This window comes from Panthera leo, chromosome E1 (genome assembly GCF_018350215.1).
Source record: "Panthera leo isolate Ple1 chromosome E1, P.leo_Ple1_pat1.1, whole genome shotgun sequence".
Taxonomy (NCBI): Eukaryota; Metazoa; Chordata; class Mammalia; order Carnivora; family Felidae; genus Panthera; species Panthera leo.
The window spans coordinates 9,058,080-9,074,616 of NC_056692.1; the positions used below are offsets into that span (position 1 = coordinate 9,058,080).

Consider the following 16,537-nt stretch of genomic DNA (forward strand, 5'->3'; position numbering starts at 1 on the left):
ATTTGGGGGCGGGTCGGGGTGCATCCGGAGAGCAGAGGTCTCGTCCGGTGGGCTGGTCCCTTTGGTCACTTGTCGTAGAATGAGTGGAGCTGCAGCCCTGCTTCAGAAAACCCGACACAGCAGTCCCACGCGTGAGGTTCCGCGTCATTACCGGAATCCGGGCGGATACCCCGTGCTCTCACATTCTGTGGCCAGATCTTCAGTGGTTCCGACGCTCCCACATCCTCAGCCCAGAGCACGCGGTCGTTTGACGGCCTTTAGGGTTCCTGTCACCCAAGTGTAGTATTCTGATACGTGGAGAAGTGGGACCCTCCCCGGGCGAGGAACAAATCTAACGTGTAAGGCTGTTCTTAGCACCATGACGTTTACATGTCCCTGTCCAGAGATGTGCAGCATTGTCCCCGTTAGTTCCTGTTTGCTAGCCACTTTCATAGGCATGACAGTCCTCTGGATCCGTTGGTTGATTGATTTGATATGTATACAGATGCAGTTAATTTAGTTTCTTGGGGGTAAATTCTACAGCCAACCTCTCCACGATAGGCCCATCAGAATGTGCTTCTACTCGATTCTACTGGGACAAGACTGAAGCTGGTTGAGCTGTTGGTGTCTTCGTTGTCACTTCCAGAAGCAGAAGGTGCTGAGAAGGTGAATACTCCAACTTCTAGAACAAACCCTCAGGCTTACCACCGCCTTTACCACCCACCCCGCTTCCACAGAGGAGGAGAATCTCTATGTAAATACAGCCTATTCGGTCTTCATATCTATGCCCTGGATCCTGTCTTTCTAAGCTCTTTTCTATCCAGAATACAGTGGGAATCCACAAAAATCCTGTAAAAAAAGCAAACCATGACATACTTGTGCTGGGATTTCAGAAGAAATGCTGAGGCCTCTATTATTTTGGGGGAGGGTTGTTTTTTTAATGTTGGTTTACTTTGAGAGAAAGACAGGGAGAGAGTAGGGGAAGGGCAGAGAGAGAGAGAGAGAGAAAGAGAGAATCCCAAGCAGGCTCAGCACTGTCAGCACAGAGCCGGACGTGGGGCTCAAACCCATGAACCGTGAGATCATGACCTGTGCCAAAACCAAGAGCCAGATGCTTTACCAACTGAGCGACCCAGGCACCCCTACAATTTGGGATTCAGTAGGGAGATCCCACGGAACACTCTACCAGCTGGACTCTCCCAACCCCACACTATCTCCACCCCCAAATCCCAAAGCCCCCGGTTGTCTAATGGTCCGTTTTAAACGTGTGAGCTAATGGATGCAACAAGAATGGAAAATTGTTGAAAATTGTTGACAGTGGATGACAGATAAATGAGGGCTTATTAAGCTATTGCCTCAACTTTCGTGTGTTTGAAATTTCCATAAATTTTAACAGTATAAATTAAGTTAAAAAATAAAGCGGGTTTGATCATATCTCTCCTATACTCAGAGAATTTTTAGTCGGCTTCCCGTTGCAGAATAAAATCCAAAGTTCGTACTACTAAGGGTTCTTGTAATCAGTTTAGTGCCACACCACCAGCATTTTTAGAGAGTGATATAGAACACAAAAGAAGAAAAACACTAGAGTCCATTACGTGTAGTGAGAATATGTCTTGTTCGATGCAGTGTTCTGTGTACGTGCGTATTTGATTATGATGGTGTGTGTGCGTGTGTGTGTGTGTGTGTGTGTGTGTGTGTGTGTTCTGTGGGTCATATCAATAAAGTTTCAAATTATTGCTGTCGTGATCCAATCTCCAACCTCACATCTCTCTCCCGTGTCTCTTATCACTACTTTACCCTCCACCCCCGTCCTCAATGCACGCCAGCCTCCTGGCTATTCATTAACATGCCACACTTAGCCCCAGATACCCACATAGCTCCCACTCCCTCACCTTTTGCAAATCCTGTTTGAACGTCCCCTTTAACACCAGTTAAAGGGGAGCCCTAGAATCTCATTCACTATCTCCCTGATCTACCTTTATAATTCCTTTTTTTTTTTAAGTTTATTTATTTTGAGAGAGAGAGAGAGAAAAAGCCTGCGTGGGGGAGGGGCAGAGAGAGAGAATCCCAAGTAGGCTCCCTGCCACCAGCACAGAGCCCAACTCGGGGCTGGGACTCACAAACTTTGAGCTCATGACCTGAGCTGAAATCAAGTCGGTCGCTCAACCAACTGAGCCACCCAGGTGACCCCGCCCCCGCCGTTATACTTTCTTAATGATACTTATCTCTACTTGACATACATTTATGGTTATCTGTTTACTACCTTCCTCTCTCCTCTCCAAAGGGAAGCTCCTCCGTTTTGACCAATGTTGTATCTGAAGTAGACACTTAAGAAATATCTGTATTGTCCTGGGCATTCTTTATTAGGTTAACACCTAGGTATTTTTGTTGAGCTTGTGACAGGCATCGTACAACATTGGCCCCTTCCACCATGTGAGGACACAACAAGAAGTCCACAGTCTGCAGCCTGGAAGAGGACTGTCACCAGAACTCAACCACACCAGCACCCTGATCATGAACTTCCAGCCTCCAGAACCGTGAGAAATCAATTTCTATTGTCCGTAAGTGACCTGTTGTATCCTGTTACAGCAAAACAGGCTAAGACATGTTTGTTTTTATTCTTAGCATTTGAGAAGTAGGCATTATATCAAACATTTAAAAATGATACTTGGTGGCGGGGGGGAGGGGGCGCGGTGCACCTGGGTGGTTCATTCGGTTAAGCGTCCGACTTTGGCTCAGGTCATGATCTCACAGTTTGTGGGTTCAAGCCCCATGTTGGGCTCTGTGCTGACAGCTCAGAGCCTGGAGCCTGCTTCAAATTCTGTGTCTCCCTCTCACCCACTAGTGTGCTCTCTCTCTCTCTCTCTCTGTCTTTCAAAAATAAATAAATGTTAAAAAAAATTCTTTTAAATGATATTTGGGGGTGCCTGGGTGGTTCAGTCGGTGAAGCATCTGACTCTTGATTTCAGCTCAGGTCGTGATCTCACGGTCATGAGATCGAGCCCCATGTTGGGCTCCACGCTGGGCATGGAGGCTGCTGAAGATTCTCTCTCTTCCTCTCCCTCTCAAAAAGTATAAATGAAGTATACATTAAGTTAAAAAATAAAGCAGGTCTGATCATCTCTCTCCGATACTCGGAGAATTTTTAGTTGGCTTCCCATTGCAGAATAAAATGCAGAGTTCATACCACTAAGGGTTCTTGTAATCAGTTTAGTGCCACCCCGCCAGCCTTTTTAGAGAGTGATATAGAACACAAAAGAAGAAAAACACTAGAGTGCATTACGTGTAGGAAGAATCTGTCCTGGTCTCTCCCTTCTCAAAAAGAAAAATATTTCAAATATGGTCATGGTACGAATATTATTAAGAAAATATAATATATTTTAATACAGCTACACAAAAATCATTACATAAATTATAGAGCCCTCGGCAGCAGCTTTTAGTATTTTCCCAAAGGGAAGTATTGTATTTCATTGTAGATTATTTTTGTGTTCTACAGAGCACCTGTGCATACACACTCCAGGAGGAAAAACAATCCGTATTGCAAGTTGCAACTAGCATAGCATGGAATTGTTTGTTTTTTTTTTTTTAATTTTCACTGGTAGTTTACAGCCGAAAATTGTTTTATTAGGAACAACATACAGAGTCTTGAGTAAGACTATCTTCATCATCCTGAGTCCTATTTTACAAAAGAAATCTATCTGGAAGAAATATAGTGACGTATAGTAGCTTACGGTTTACTTATTTCCCAGATAGGAAAAGAAGAAAGAAATTAATACTTAATGGCTGCTTTCCAAGTGCTCAGTTCACCATGCTTTATATATATATATATTATCTTATTGCTTTATATATATATACATATATATATATATGTATTATCTTATTTACTCTAAGAAGAATGTTCCTTTTTTTTTTTTTAAGTTTTATTTATTTGAATAATCTCTACATCCTATATGGGGCTCAAACTCACAACCCTGAGATCAAGAGTCACATGCTCTTCCAACCAAGCCAGCTGGGTGCCCCGGAACGTTCCCATTTTAAAGATAGGGCTGAGGTGCCTGGGTGGCTCAGTCGGTTAAGTGCCTGATTTGGCTCAGGTCAAGAGCTCACAGTTTGTGGATTCGAGCCGGTATCGGGCTCCATGCTGACAGCTCAGAGCCTGGAGCCTGCTTCGGATTCTGTGTCTCCGTCTCTCTCTGCCCCTTCCCCACTAGTACTCTGTCTCTCTTTCTCTCAAAAATAAATAAACATTACAAAATTTTAAAAAATAAAGATAGGAAATATTTCCTTTTTTTTTTTTTTTTTAATGTTTATTTTTGAGAGAGAGCACAAGCAAGGGAGAGGCAGAGGGACAGGGGGACAGGGGATCTGAAGCTGGCTCCATGCTACAAGACAGCCCGTTATGGGGCTCGGACTCCAGAACCATGAGATCATGAAATCAAGAGTCAGACACTTAACTGACTGAGCCACCCAGGGGCCCCTCATCATCTCCTTTTAAAGACAAAAAAAAGTGGAGGCTCAGGGAGTTACAGTAAATAGTCCAAAGTCACACCAGTGGAAAAAGACATTCAAGCCAAGAACCAGGTACCATTTAATCCACAAATCCTGTGATATGTTCACTATGTTCTGCCTAAATGAGAAGAGATTATCATTTTCTGATGAAGATATAATTATATAGACTATTAAAATATCAAAGCACTTGGTCTGGTTGAGCTATAGCTCATGTAGAGTCCCCTTCAGCTGCCTCCCAGAGACTATTTTTGGGAATAGAGGCACTACTGAGTCTTTAAGAGCCGGGGCTGTAGAATCTGAAAGCTTGCATTTGAATGTGGGCCGCTACCATTAATAAATCTTTCTACGTCTGGGTTTTCTCATCTGTAAGACGGAGATAATAGCATCCGACTTAGCCGTTTGTTATTAGGAATGAATGCAATAAGAGCTCTTAGCATGATTCCTGGCGTGTAAAAAATGTTCAGTAAATATTAGCTAAATTGATTTGTGTAGGAAATTTTATTTTCCAACAGTAAAGGGAAGGAGAAAGCTTTGGGAAGAGAGGAACCTGAATAAAATGCAGTGGGATAGAATGGTCCCTGGGATTTAGCGATTAGATGGTAAAGGCCAGGAGTCAAAATACTGTTCTGGGGCACCTGGGTGGCTTAATCAGTTAGGCATCTGACTCTTAATTTCAGAGCAGGTGAAGATTTCACAGGCGTGAGATCAACCCCTGCATCTGTGCTCTGTGCTGGCAGGGAGCCTGCTTGGGTCTCTCTCTCTCTCTCTCTCTCTCTCTCTCTCTCTCTCTCTCTCTCTCTCTCTTTCTCTCCCCCCCCCCCATGCACTCTCTTTCTCTCTCAAAATAAATATATATGGGGAAAAAAAAGATTTCTCTATCTTAAAAAAAAAAGAAAACCTGTCTTGTTGAGAGGCTTTATATAAAATCAATCAGCAGGAGAACCCCTCCACATCCAGCTGACCGGCAAAGAAAAAGCCATCCTTCCCCACCTCTTCATGAACTTAGTACCTTCTAAACACTGTGAAGATTGGCAACTTGGGAGTACCAAGAGGTAGAATAGTAGAATGGTCCGTGGTTTTCTTTACTACTGGCAATAATGAGTCTCCTTCAACATTTGAGCAGGACGTGAATGTTCTCCAGGGGAGCCAGAGCATGAACAGGAGAATGAGGTGAACCCCCAAGTCTGGTTTATGCCCGTGTAGCTTCTAGAACCTCACTGTGCACTCCCAGAAATGCCTGGGGTGACCTTGAAGGAGGGAATACAAGAACAGAAGGCAAGAGCAGCAATTCGGGATTATCAGTTGTAACATGGTATAATAGCATATCTTCATGGTATAAAATCTGACACTTTTGGTAGATTTTAATATTTATATTATATACACACATAGGTTTATAGAGATGGATATATTGGCATCATGATCTCTTTCTTCTGCAAATTCATTAATTACCCCCCCCACCACCAAATAAATGTAATATAAATGTATAATGCATTGGGAAAGCAAATTTTGTAGAGCAAAGATTTATCTAAATGACAGAACCCCTGACTTCCACAAATTATTTTTAGGTTGTTAGAAAATAGGAGAAAAAAGAACTCCCTTTAAAAAAAATTTTTTTTAATGTTTTTATTTATTTTTGCGACAGAGAGAGACAGAGCATGAGCAGGGGAGGGACAGAGAGAGAGGGAGACACAGAATCGGAAGCAGGCTCCAGGCTCTGAGCTGTCAGCACAGAGCCCGACGCGGGGCTTGAACCCACAGACTGTGAGATCATGACCTGAGCCGAAGTCGGACGCTCAACTGACTGAGCCACCCAGGCGCCAAGAACTCCCTTTTAAAAGCTTATGATATAAATATGACGCATGCACACGAATGCATACTGCTTCAAATAATAGTAAAACATGCCCGTGTACCTACTACCCAGCTTGACATTCTGTGACCGGTATGTTACTTTCTGTGACAGTTGGTGTAGAGGAATGTTACTGGTATCAGTAAACCAACTGAATCTAGAAACTTGGCTAACCGATTTTTTACGGTTTTAAGGATTTGTCGCTTCTTTCAGGTTTTCTCTGTAGATATTCGTATCCTTCTACATCATCCGCAAAGAACTAAATAAAATACATATGAACCCATTTAACCCTCACCTGTATAACTCATTTATCTTCACAACCATCAGGGAAGTAGGTATTATTTATTGTCCTCACTTTACAAAAAGAGAAATGAGGTATAGAGAGGTTAAGTAATGTGCCTGAGGTCAGACAGTATGCAGCAGAGTCAAGATTTTAAATTTAAAACCTGGCAGTCTGGCTCTAGGGTCTGTGATTTCAACTTCTACGTATATAAGTAATTGCCATTCAAATTTTGTCTCTTCCCACATCCCAACCAGTCCCTCCCCCCCTTCCCCCCCCCCCCCCTTCCTATACTGGAGAGTACTGTACTCCCTCTTCTATATTTAACATCAACAGTGCTAACATTCTCGTCTCATTCCCTCCCAGGCTGAAGGGACTACTCCTAAGCATCTGTGTTAAATTCACATTTGCTCTGGGCTTTTGGTAAATAGATTTTACCAAGTTAAGGAAGCTTATCTGAGTTTTTAACCTAATCATTTATAGATAATGAACTTCACCAAATGAAGTTTCGGCTTCTGTTGATTTCATCGTTTCATTTAATCATGTAATCATTTTATTCTTATCCTTTAGAGTCCATTAATGTAGCAAATGGCATAGCTTGATTTCCTGATGTTAAACTCTGTTTGATCATGGTACCAGCCAAATTCAGTTGCCTTAAGTTACTATAGATATAGGATTTTTGCATCTATATCGAAAAGTTGAATTAGTTTATAATTTTTGTGTTCCACATAGTGTCCTTATCCATTTTAAGAACGAAGGTGATCCTGAGTCACTAAAACAAATACGGCAGCTTTGTCTCTTTATTTTCCTGTTTTTAGAACATCTTGTACAAGATAGAGATTTGTTCCTTGAGAGTTGGGTAGAATTTGCAGTATGGTCTCTTATTTCAATTTCTTTCATGGTAATTGATTTCCTAAAGTTTCCAATTTAATTGTGTACTGATATTTTTTCATTTTATACTTTCCTAAATTTATCTACTTTATGTTTTCAAATGTATCGTTTAATAATTTCTGTTGTGTCTCTATTTCTGCTGCTTAATTTCATCTGTCTGCTTTCTTTTTTATTCCTTTTTTTAAAGTTTGTTTGTTTGTTTATTTAGAGAGACAGAGCATGTGCACAAAACCGGGGGAGGGGCAGAGAGAGAATCCCAAGCAGGCTCCGCATTGTCAGCTCTCAGCCCTACACAGGGCTCAATCTCACAATGAGATCATGACTCAGCTGAAATAGAGCTGGACGTTTAACAGATTGAACCACCCAGGCACTCCCGCTTTCTTTTTTTAGATTCATCGGTCTCTCTGGAGATTTGTGTAACTTATTAATGTATTCACCAAACCAGTTTTAGGGTTTGTTTTTTTTTTATTAATTAATTGTTTTTAAGTAATCGCTACAGCCAACATGGGGCCATAATTCACAACCCTGAGATCAAGAGTTGCACACTCTTTGAACTGAGTCAGGTAGGCACCCTACCAGCTTTAGGTTTTGATAATTTTCACTACTGGTTTTGGGGTCTAGTAGTTCATTTATTTTAACTCTTTATTATTTCTGTATTTCTTATTTCTTTGGCTTAATCCATCCTTCTTTTTAGCTCCTTGAACACACTCCTTAGCCCACTTGTTTTTAAGTTTTCTAAAATGTGTTGAAAATTATATGTGTATCTCTGGGGGTTCCTGACTGACTCAGTTGGTAGAGTTTGCAACTCTTGGTCTCAGGTTTGTGAGTTCAAACCCCACGTTGGGTATAGAGATTACTTTAAAAAAATCTCTAAAAAAATTATATGTGTATCCTTTCAAGTATCCTTCTAGTTATGTCCTCCAATATTTGAATGAAAATTTTCAGTGTGATTCAGTTCTATGTATTTCTTTATTTTTTCCATTATTTTCTCTTTAACCCAAAATTTATTAGTAGTATATTTTATTTTGCTCTTAATATTCAGAAGTAGAGAATTTTTAGCTCCCTTTTCAATTTTTATTTCTATTTTATCACATACAAAGAAGATGGATCTGTGCTATCCAATATGATAGCCAACAGCCACATGTGGGTACAGAGAACTTAAAATGTGCTTAATCTAAATTGAGGCGTGCTCTCAGCATACAATACACAACAGATTTAGAAGACTTAGGACAAAAATGTGAAGTGTCTTATTAATAAGTTTGATACTGATTAAAAGTTAAATATAGTGGATATGTTGAATTATTTAAAAAAAATTTTTTTATTTATGTTTTGAGAGAGAGAGCGTAAGTGGGGAAAGGACAGAGAGAGGGGGGGACAGATGATCCAAAGCAGGCTCTGCGCTGACAGGCCGACAGTAGCGAGCCCAATGTGGGGCATGAATTCATGAACCGCGAGACCATGACCTGAGTTGAAGTCGGATGCTCAACCCACTGAGCCACCCAGGTGCCCCTGGATATATTGAATTAAATAAGTATATTTATTTAATGCATTTTGCCTCTTAAAAAAAAACCTTAAAAAATATGACTATTAGAAAATTTTCAATTACATATGTGTCTTGCATTCTATTTCAATTATCTATAATATATGTAGTGACATAGATATCTGATACTCATTTTGTTTATTTATTTATTTTGAATTTTTTTTTTTTTTAAGGAGACTCCACACCCAGCATGGAGCCCAAATCAGGGCTTGAACTCACGAGTCTGAGATCAAAACCTGAGTTGAGGTCAAGAGTCAGGTGGCTCAGTTGGTTAAGCATCTGACTCTTGGTTTTGGCTCAGGTCATGATCTCACGGTTTCATGAGTTTGAACCCCACATCCGGCTCCATGCTGATGGTGCAGAGCCTGCTTGGGATTCTCTCTCTCTCTGCCCCTCCCCCACTCACGCTATCTCTGTCTCTCTCAAAACAAATAAACTTAAAAATATATATATTAAAAAAAAAAAAAAAAAAGAGCCAGATGCTTAACTGACTGAGCCACCCAGGCATCCCTGATACCTAATTTCATTGAGGCATCTTCTGTATTTGAGCATATAGTTAGTTTTTCTGAATAATGCATGTATGCTAGAATAGAATGTGTATCTGTTTGTTGCATGACAAGTTGCTGTAAATCTATTATCTTGGGCTTCTTAATCCTGTTATTAAAACTTCTATAGCTCTCCTTCCTCTTGTCTGCTTGGTGTATACTTTCTCAGGGGTTATGTAAAACTTTCCTACTACCATTACTGACTTTTCTGTCAGTCATTCTATCTACTTGATCTCTCATTCATTTTTTATAGGTATATAATGGGTTCAGACAAGAGGATACGTAGACTGATTTCTCCCTGATCCTTCCTGCTGAGTTCATTATAAGTGCTAGAAATAACAAACGAGAGCTCTGATAGGTAGAAAGAGGAGGATGGACTGGGTAGAGAGACAGACCTCAGGACTAGAGGAACCCCACCGTGGCAGAGCAACTCACAACCCAAACCTAGCATGAGAAGGTGGCCCAGGTAGGCTCATTCTTCTCCCCGATCAAATAGAGGCCCTACCTACAATACCAGAGGAGCCTGATAGCACTGGAGGGGGAACTTATTGGAAGGCCCACTGACAATAAGAACCAGGGAAAGCATTCTCTTTGCCTATAAGCCTGACCCTCCTCACCCATCCAGAACACCAGCTGTATGGGGAACACCTGCAAGTGGGGAGGGGGGAGGCCTGTCACAATCACACAGCCAGGAAGCCTCTTTGTCCCTTGGACCTGAAACTCCCCTCCCCCGCCTAGAGCTGAAGTAGGAGGGAAGTGTCACTTAGAAGAAATGGCACTGACGAGGGGGATCCCACCACTACAACTGATTGAGAAGCTTCCATGTTCCCCCAAGCCTGAGACCCCTCTCATGCACAGAGAGAAAACAGGCTTTAATCTGCACATCCTGGGGGATCTGACCAAGACAATCAGCTGGCCCAGAAAGCACTCTCTGTCCCAGCCAGCCCTGGGAATCTCCACCTCCACACCCAACACACGTCCACACTCACATCTGGAGACACCAGGTGGTTGGACCAGCAGGGGAATGCCACCACATGAAGGGCCCAAACTAGGAAGCACTCTTTTCCCCCGTGAGCTGGAGACCCCTTTCCTCACCTTAGCCCAGCCTGCGGAAGCTCTTTCTACCCACTCGGGCAGCACCAGCAAGGACCAGCGGGAGCCCCAGTCGGATCCGATAAACCAAGCAGACCGAAATAGTATCACAAAGGCTCTGAATGTTAAATGCTTATTGAAATCACAGCCCACAAAAGTAGGCCGAGACTTGTATGCTAAACCTAAACAGGGTGACAGCGGTCTAAAACAGAAGATTTAAATAGGACCCAGAGTCTCCTAACGTAATCGACAGAATATCCAGGAATCAATACAAAATCACTCATCATACCAAGAACCAGGACAATCACAACCTGAAGGAGAAGAGACAGTTGACAATGTCAGCGCTGAGAAGAATCAGATGTTTGATTCATCCAACAGGGATTTAAAGGAGCCATCATTTGAAAAAAATGTTTCAGTAAGAATTTACAAATTCTCTCAAAACAAATTTAAAAATTTTAAATCGTAGCAAAGAAAAGAGGTTATACAGAAACAAATGAACATTATAAAACTAAAAAATACAAATACTGAAATAAAAACCTCACTGGATAGGCTCAATAGTAGAGTGGAGATGAGAGATGATAGGATCTATGAACTTAGGTACAGATCAATAGAATGAACTCAATCTGAAAAACAGAAAAATACACTGGAAAAAAAAAAAAATGAACAGAGCCTCAGGGACCTGTTGGGATAATGACAAAAGATTAAGCAATGTTAACATGAGTCCCCAAAGAAGAGGAAAGACAGAGTGAAGCTGAAAGAGTAGTTAAGGAAATAATGGCAGACAAGTTCCAAAACCTGGTAAAAGACATAAATTTACAGATTCAAGGAGCTGAACAAATCCCAAATAAATAAACATAAATAAATCTTGAACAAGACACATCATAATTAGAATTCTGCAAACTAAATGCACAGAAGAAATCTTGAAAGCAGCAGAGAAATGTCACATTACCTATAGGGGCACACCACTGAATGACAGCAGGTTTCTCATATTTGAAACCATAAAAGCCAGAAGGAAATGGTACATTTTCAAGTGTGTCAATTTGAAGGGAAAGAATTGCCAACCATGAGTTGAATACCCAAAGAAACTATCCTTCAGGAATGAAGAGGCATTCCAGACATTCTCAGATGAATGGTAACAATGAGAATTTGTCACTTAGCAGACCTACCCTTAAAGAATGGCTAAGAGAATTTCTAACAACAACAACAACAAAAACAACAACAAAAAAAGACATGATAAAGGAAGGACTCACGGAGCATCAGAAAAGAAGAAAGAACAATGGAAAGAGTAGAAATCTAGGCCAATACAATAGATTATACTTCTCGTGAGCTTTATAAGTATATAAGGTCCCTCTTTTGTCCATTATGTTGTTTTTACCTTGAGTCTAATTTTATTAATAATAACATTTTATCTAGGTATTCTTTTAGTTCTTTGCCTGGTATATCCTTTGCCATCACTTTGTTTTTAATACTTCTCTGTTGTTTAGTTTCCAGTGTATCTTTTGTAAAAAATATATTGCTGCATCTTGGGGTTCACGTTAGGTTTTTGTTTGTTTTTAATTCAGAGATTCTCTGCCTTTTGACGGATGGGTGTGACTCATTTACATTTATTGTGATAAATTCTATAATAAGTCTTATTCAATGTTTTCCCTTGATCATACTTTATTGTTGTTTCTTGTTTTCCTCTTGTCTGGGTTTCCATTAAATAATCAATTATTTTCTTCTGGTTTGAATGTTACATCTACTTTTACTCTCATGGTACTTGTACCTAACTTATTAAAACTCACACCTATGTTTTTCCCCCAACTCCATCCATTTATTAAGCTTGTGAATATGTGTATTCTCCCTCTAATCAAGACAAGTAACTTAATTACCTCACTTTTGCATTTCTACTTCCCACCCTCATCCCCAATGGTATTAAAATTTTAGTGCTGGATCGTTGGGTACACGTAGTTGGTGTCACCCTGTCTTACTGCCTCTGTTCCTTGGTTAAGATAATGATAAACTCTTTACTAAATTCTTTCCAAGATGATGTTAAACTCTTGGCTAATTATTTCTCTTTATTTATATCTTGAAGCATTTGCTTGAATTTTTTCTTCTTGCAGAAATACTTCATCCAAGAATATTTCCAAGGTCCTGTATGCATAAGAGCATCTTTATTTTGCCTCAATTACATGGTACTTAACTAAAATTCTAAGTTTTATATTTTCCAATTTGAAAACACCATACTTTCTTCTTCAGTCAGTACTACAATTGAACAATCAGATTTATTTATGCAATTATTATTTACTGAAGGGCCACACAATTCCAGGTGCTGTTTTTGACACTGGGGATTTAGCATCGAACTTTGTTTTGTAGGTGATCTGTTTTGTCTCTGGGAGTTTTTAGAGTTTCTTGTTATTTATTGTGGAAGAGATAATCAAGAGTGACTGCCAGTCGAGCTGTGAGTTAGACCCAAACAATGGGAGGCTCCTTGCCCCCTCCCTTGTCCTTGGAAATATATATTCTGCCCACCATTGCCACAGTAAGGGTCATTTTGGGGATGCAGCCTTTAGAGAGTAATGTGTTATTGAGACCATGTGGACTGAATATGTGACTGAACCCAGTTAAGGCCTCTTTATAAACTTTAAAGATTCTGGTGGGTGGGTGCAGAGATAACTTGTCTTGCAGCACTCAAGACAAGCTGGTATAGGGGCGCCTGGGTGGCTCAGTCGGTTGAGCGGCTGACTTCGGCTCAGGTCATGATCTCACGGTCCGTGAGTTCGAGCCCTGCGTCGGGCTCTGCTGACCGCTCAGAGCCTGGAGCCTGTTTCTGATTCTGTGTCTCCCTCTCTCTCTGACCCTTCCCCATTCATGTTCTGTCTCTCTCTGTCTCAAAAATAAACGTTAAAAAAAAAAATTTTTTTTTAAAAAGACAAGCTGGTATAGAAGTTCCTTTGCTTATTAAAATTGCTGCTTATTGGGGCACCTGGGTGGTTGTCGGTTAAGCATCCAACACTTGATTTCTGCTTTATATGTTATAAATTGATCAGTTTATTTTCTTTCTATAGCAATAAAATTCTTCAGATATCTCCCCCCTCCCCCCCCCGTGGGCCCAACAGGTTATAAGCCGATAATAACAGGGAGGGAAGAGAACCAAGCCCTGGAGTGTTTCCTTTATCCTCTTCAACTTACCAGGAAGGGCACAAGCTGTAGATCATATGTTTGTCTGTGGAGATGGCAAGGGGCACTTAGGGGGATTTGAGTTATTTTTAAAGCAGAGAATCTATTGCGGTAACATTTGGGCAAGATCACTCCCCATATACCACCCTCTCCCTAACAGATTACCTTATCCCTCAGAGGACCTATCTCTACCTCTTTTTTTACAATAATCAGCTGGCTCACTGTGTGTGTGTGTGTGTGTGTGTGTGTGTGTGTGTGTGTGTGTGTGTGTCGGGCTGGGAGAAAGCTGAATAAAATCCTTTGAGATGAATATACTTGCATCTATCAGTATCCACTCTTCTCCCAGCCCAGCTCTAAGGCTACCCTGTGAAATGGTGAAGGAGTAGGCAAGGAATTACCCAGCTCAATGTGAGAGTAGATGGAAAGGACCAGAAAAAAAAAACAAAAAACAAAAAAAAAACCAAAAAAAAAAAACCCTAAAAAGCAGCCCCACTCCCTATAGCACCTACCTGCAGTCTCCTTTTGGCATCTGTCTTCCACTGCTGCTGCCATTCTGTCCCCACCTACACACACACACACACACACACACACACACACACACACACCCTAGGACCAACTGTAGCCATTAGTCTTCCAATCAATTTTTCAGTAGTCTCTCAATCCAACAACCTCCCTCCTGCCACAGGATATCCAGGTTGGGTTTGGGGAAAGGAGCGAGACATTTAAGTTAGGATGCTGTATTAGTTAGCTTTTCTTTGCATGACAACATTGCTATACATTTAGTGGCTCAAAACAGCATGCATTTATCATCTCATACTGTCTTCAGGTGAGGTCTGAGCACAGCTTAACTGGGTCCTCAGCAGCCAGCTATTAAGGTGTCAGCCAGGGCTAGGTTCTCGTGTGAAGACTATCCTAGAAATGATCCACTTCCAAGCACCAGGGGGTTGTTGGCAGCGTTTGGGTTCTTGCTGGCCACCCACAGTTCCTTGTCATGTGGGTCCCCCCCCAACATCAATCCTTTTTATATCAAAGCCAGCAAGGAGTCTCCTAGCAAGAAGCTTTAGAATCACGTCACCTTTGTCATGTACAATTGCTTAACAGTGAGTCACCGGTTCTACCCACACTCAAGACGGATTACACAAGGGTGTGAATGATGGGAGCTACGCCGGATAACGGGGGCCAGAGAAGGGGTGCCTTCTTGTGGGGACTAAAAATAATTTTTCCCCAAAGTTTTTGAAAACCATTTCAAAAGATTTTGGCAGTAAAGTAACGTTATATTCTTGCTTTAGAATGATCCCTGACCAGCAAGTGAGCAGAATACACTGGTGGGAAAGAAAACTTGAGTTAGGGACTTGGAGATAGACCGTGAAAAAGAAGAGTTGAGCATATTCTGGTTCTGGCTTTTGCAGAGGGGTTTGTGGGCAAACGACGAATGAAAGTCATTCGTCGAGATGAGGAAAGGCAGTTTAGAGGCTTTAGAGTTTGGTTAGTTAGAGGTTAGTGAAAGAATACAGTCAAAGACTAACCACCCTCCCTTGGGCAAACAACCTCTTTTGATAAATTTCAATTAATTGTTATGGCTGCAAAGAATCTGCTGCTCCCACTTGTTGAAACTGGCCGAGTCTTTTCAACTCATCTATCTCACAGAAGTCAGTGTTCTGCATCACAAGCCGTCTATGGATGCACGAACAGCGGTTTGGGGATACAACCCGCTGTTCCCCAAAATACACTTTTCACATTGTTTGAAGGCAAAGGAGGAGTTTGGGAGGACAAAAATACGGGGAAAGCCACATGCCCTCATATAATCTGACAGCTGAGTCGTCAGGGTTGAAGTCCTGAGCGGCCCTAAGCACTGCGCGGCGGTCCCACGAGGAGACAAAGCTCGGGTACCCGCCGACGCGGCTCAGTCTCTCGGCTTCCGCGCTCTCCCCGGGGTGAATCCGACACGAGCGTTGCTGCCCGATACTCTCGCGAGAGGAAAGGAGACCACAGCTCCTTCGAGTCTCCCAGCCGCGCCACGTGTGCTCCCACCTGCTGAGAAAAGGAGTCCGGCAGCGCCCAGAGGCTTCTGGGATTCGTAGTTCCGGGGCTGGCTGAGGCCTGCCAGCCTTGCCCCCCCCCCCCCCCCCCCCCCCCGCTCCTTCTTACGCATGCGCGACTCCGAGCTGGCCCAAGAAGTTCGTAGCCTTTGTCAGGCCCGGGATGGGAGGTGAGTTGGACGCTCGCCTGCCGCTCTTCTCCGCCCAGCCTAGATGGTGGCCCCTGGGGCATCCTTTCGTGCCGAGTCGGGGCTGGAGTGCGCGTTTGTGGAAGGGGCCTCGAGGGAGGATCATGAGCCCCATCCCTTCGCGCTCCGGCCCGAATGCCTCCCGCGGTGCCGCCTCCCCGGGACGCGGGTGCGAGCGCGGTGCGGGCGGGGGCGCGACGGGCGGGGCGCGGGGCAGTCGCGGGGCTTCGGGGAGAGGCCGGAGCGCGGCGGGGTTTGTCTGCGCGCCTGCTACCTTGGCTGGACCCGTGCAGCCGCTCGGTGCCCCCAGGGACAGCTGCGAGCTGCAGGGACAGGCACCTGGCACCCAGCCTCAGGGATGCTCTCCCCGGGTTTCCAGGTTCCAGCCTCGCGGTACCGAGCCAGGCTCGAGAGTGAGGAAGAAACCCGACCCGACCAGATCGAAACCTTTCAGCGGAGCCCCCCGAGG

General features: G+C 42.8%; 1 long non-coding RNA gene across 1 annotated transcript; it reads left to right on the forward strand.

Moving 5' to 3' along the window:
* Positions 1–473: 473 nt before the first annotated feature.
* LOC122207386 lies at positions 474–16,532 on the forward strand. The gene is made up of 3 exons (XR_006196810.1): positions 474–645; positions 2,373–2,540; positions 16,448–16,532. It is a non-coding gene; the product is annotated as an uncharacterized LOC122207386 (long non-coding RNA).
* The last annotated feature ends 5 nt before the right edge of the window (positions 16,533–16,537 follow it).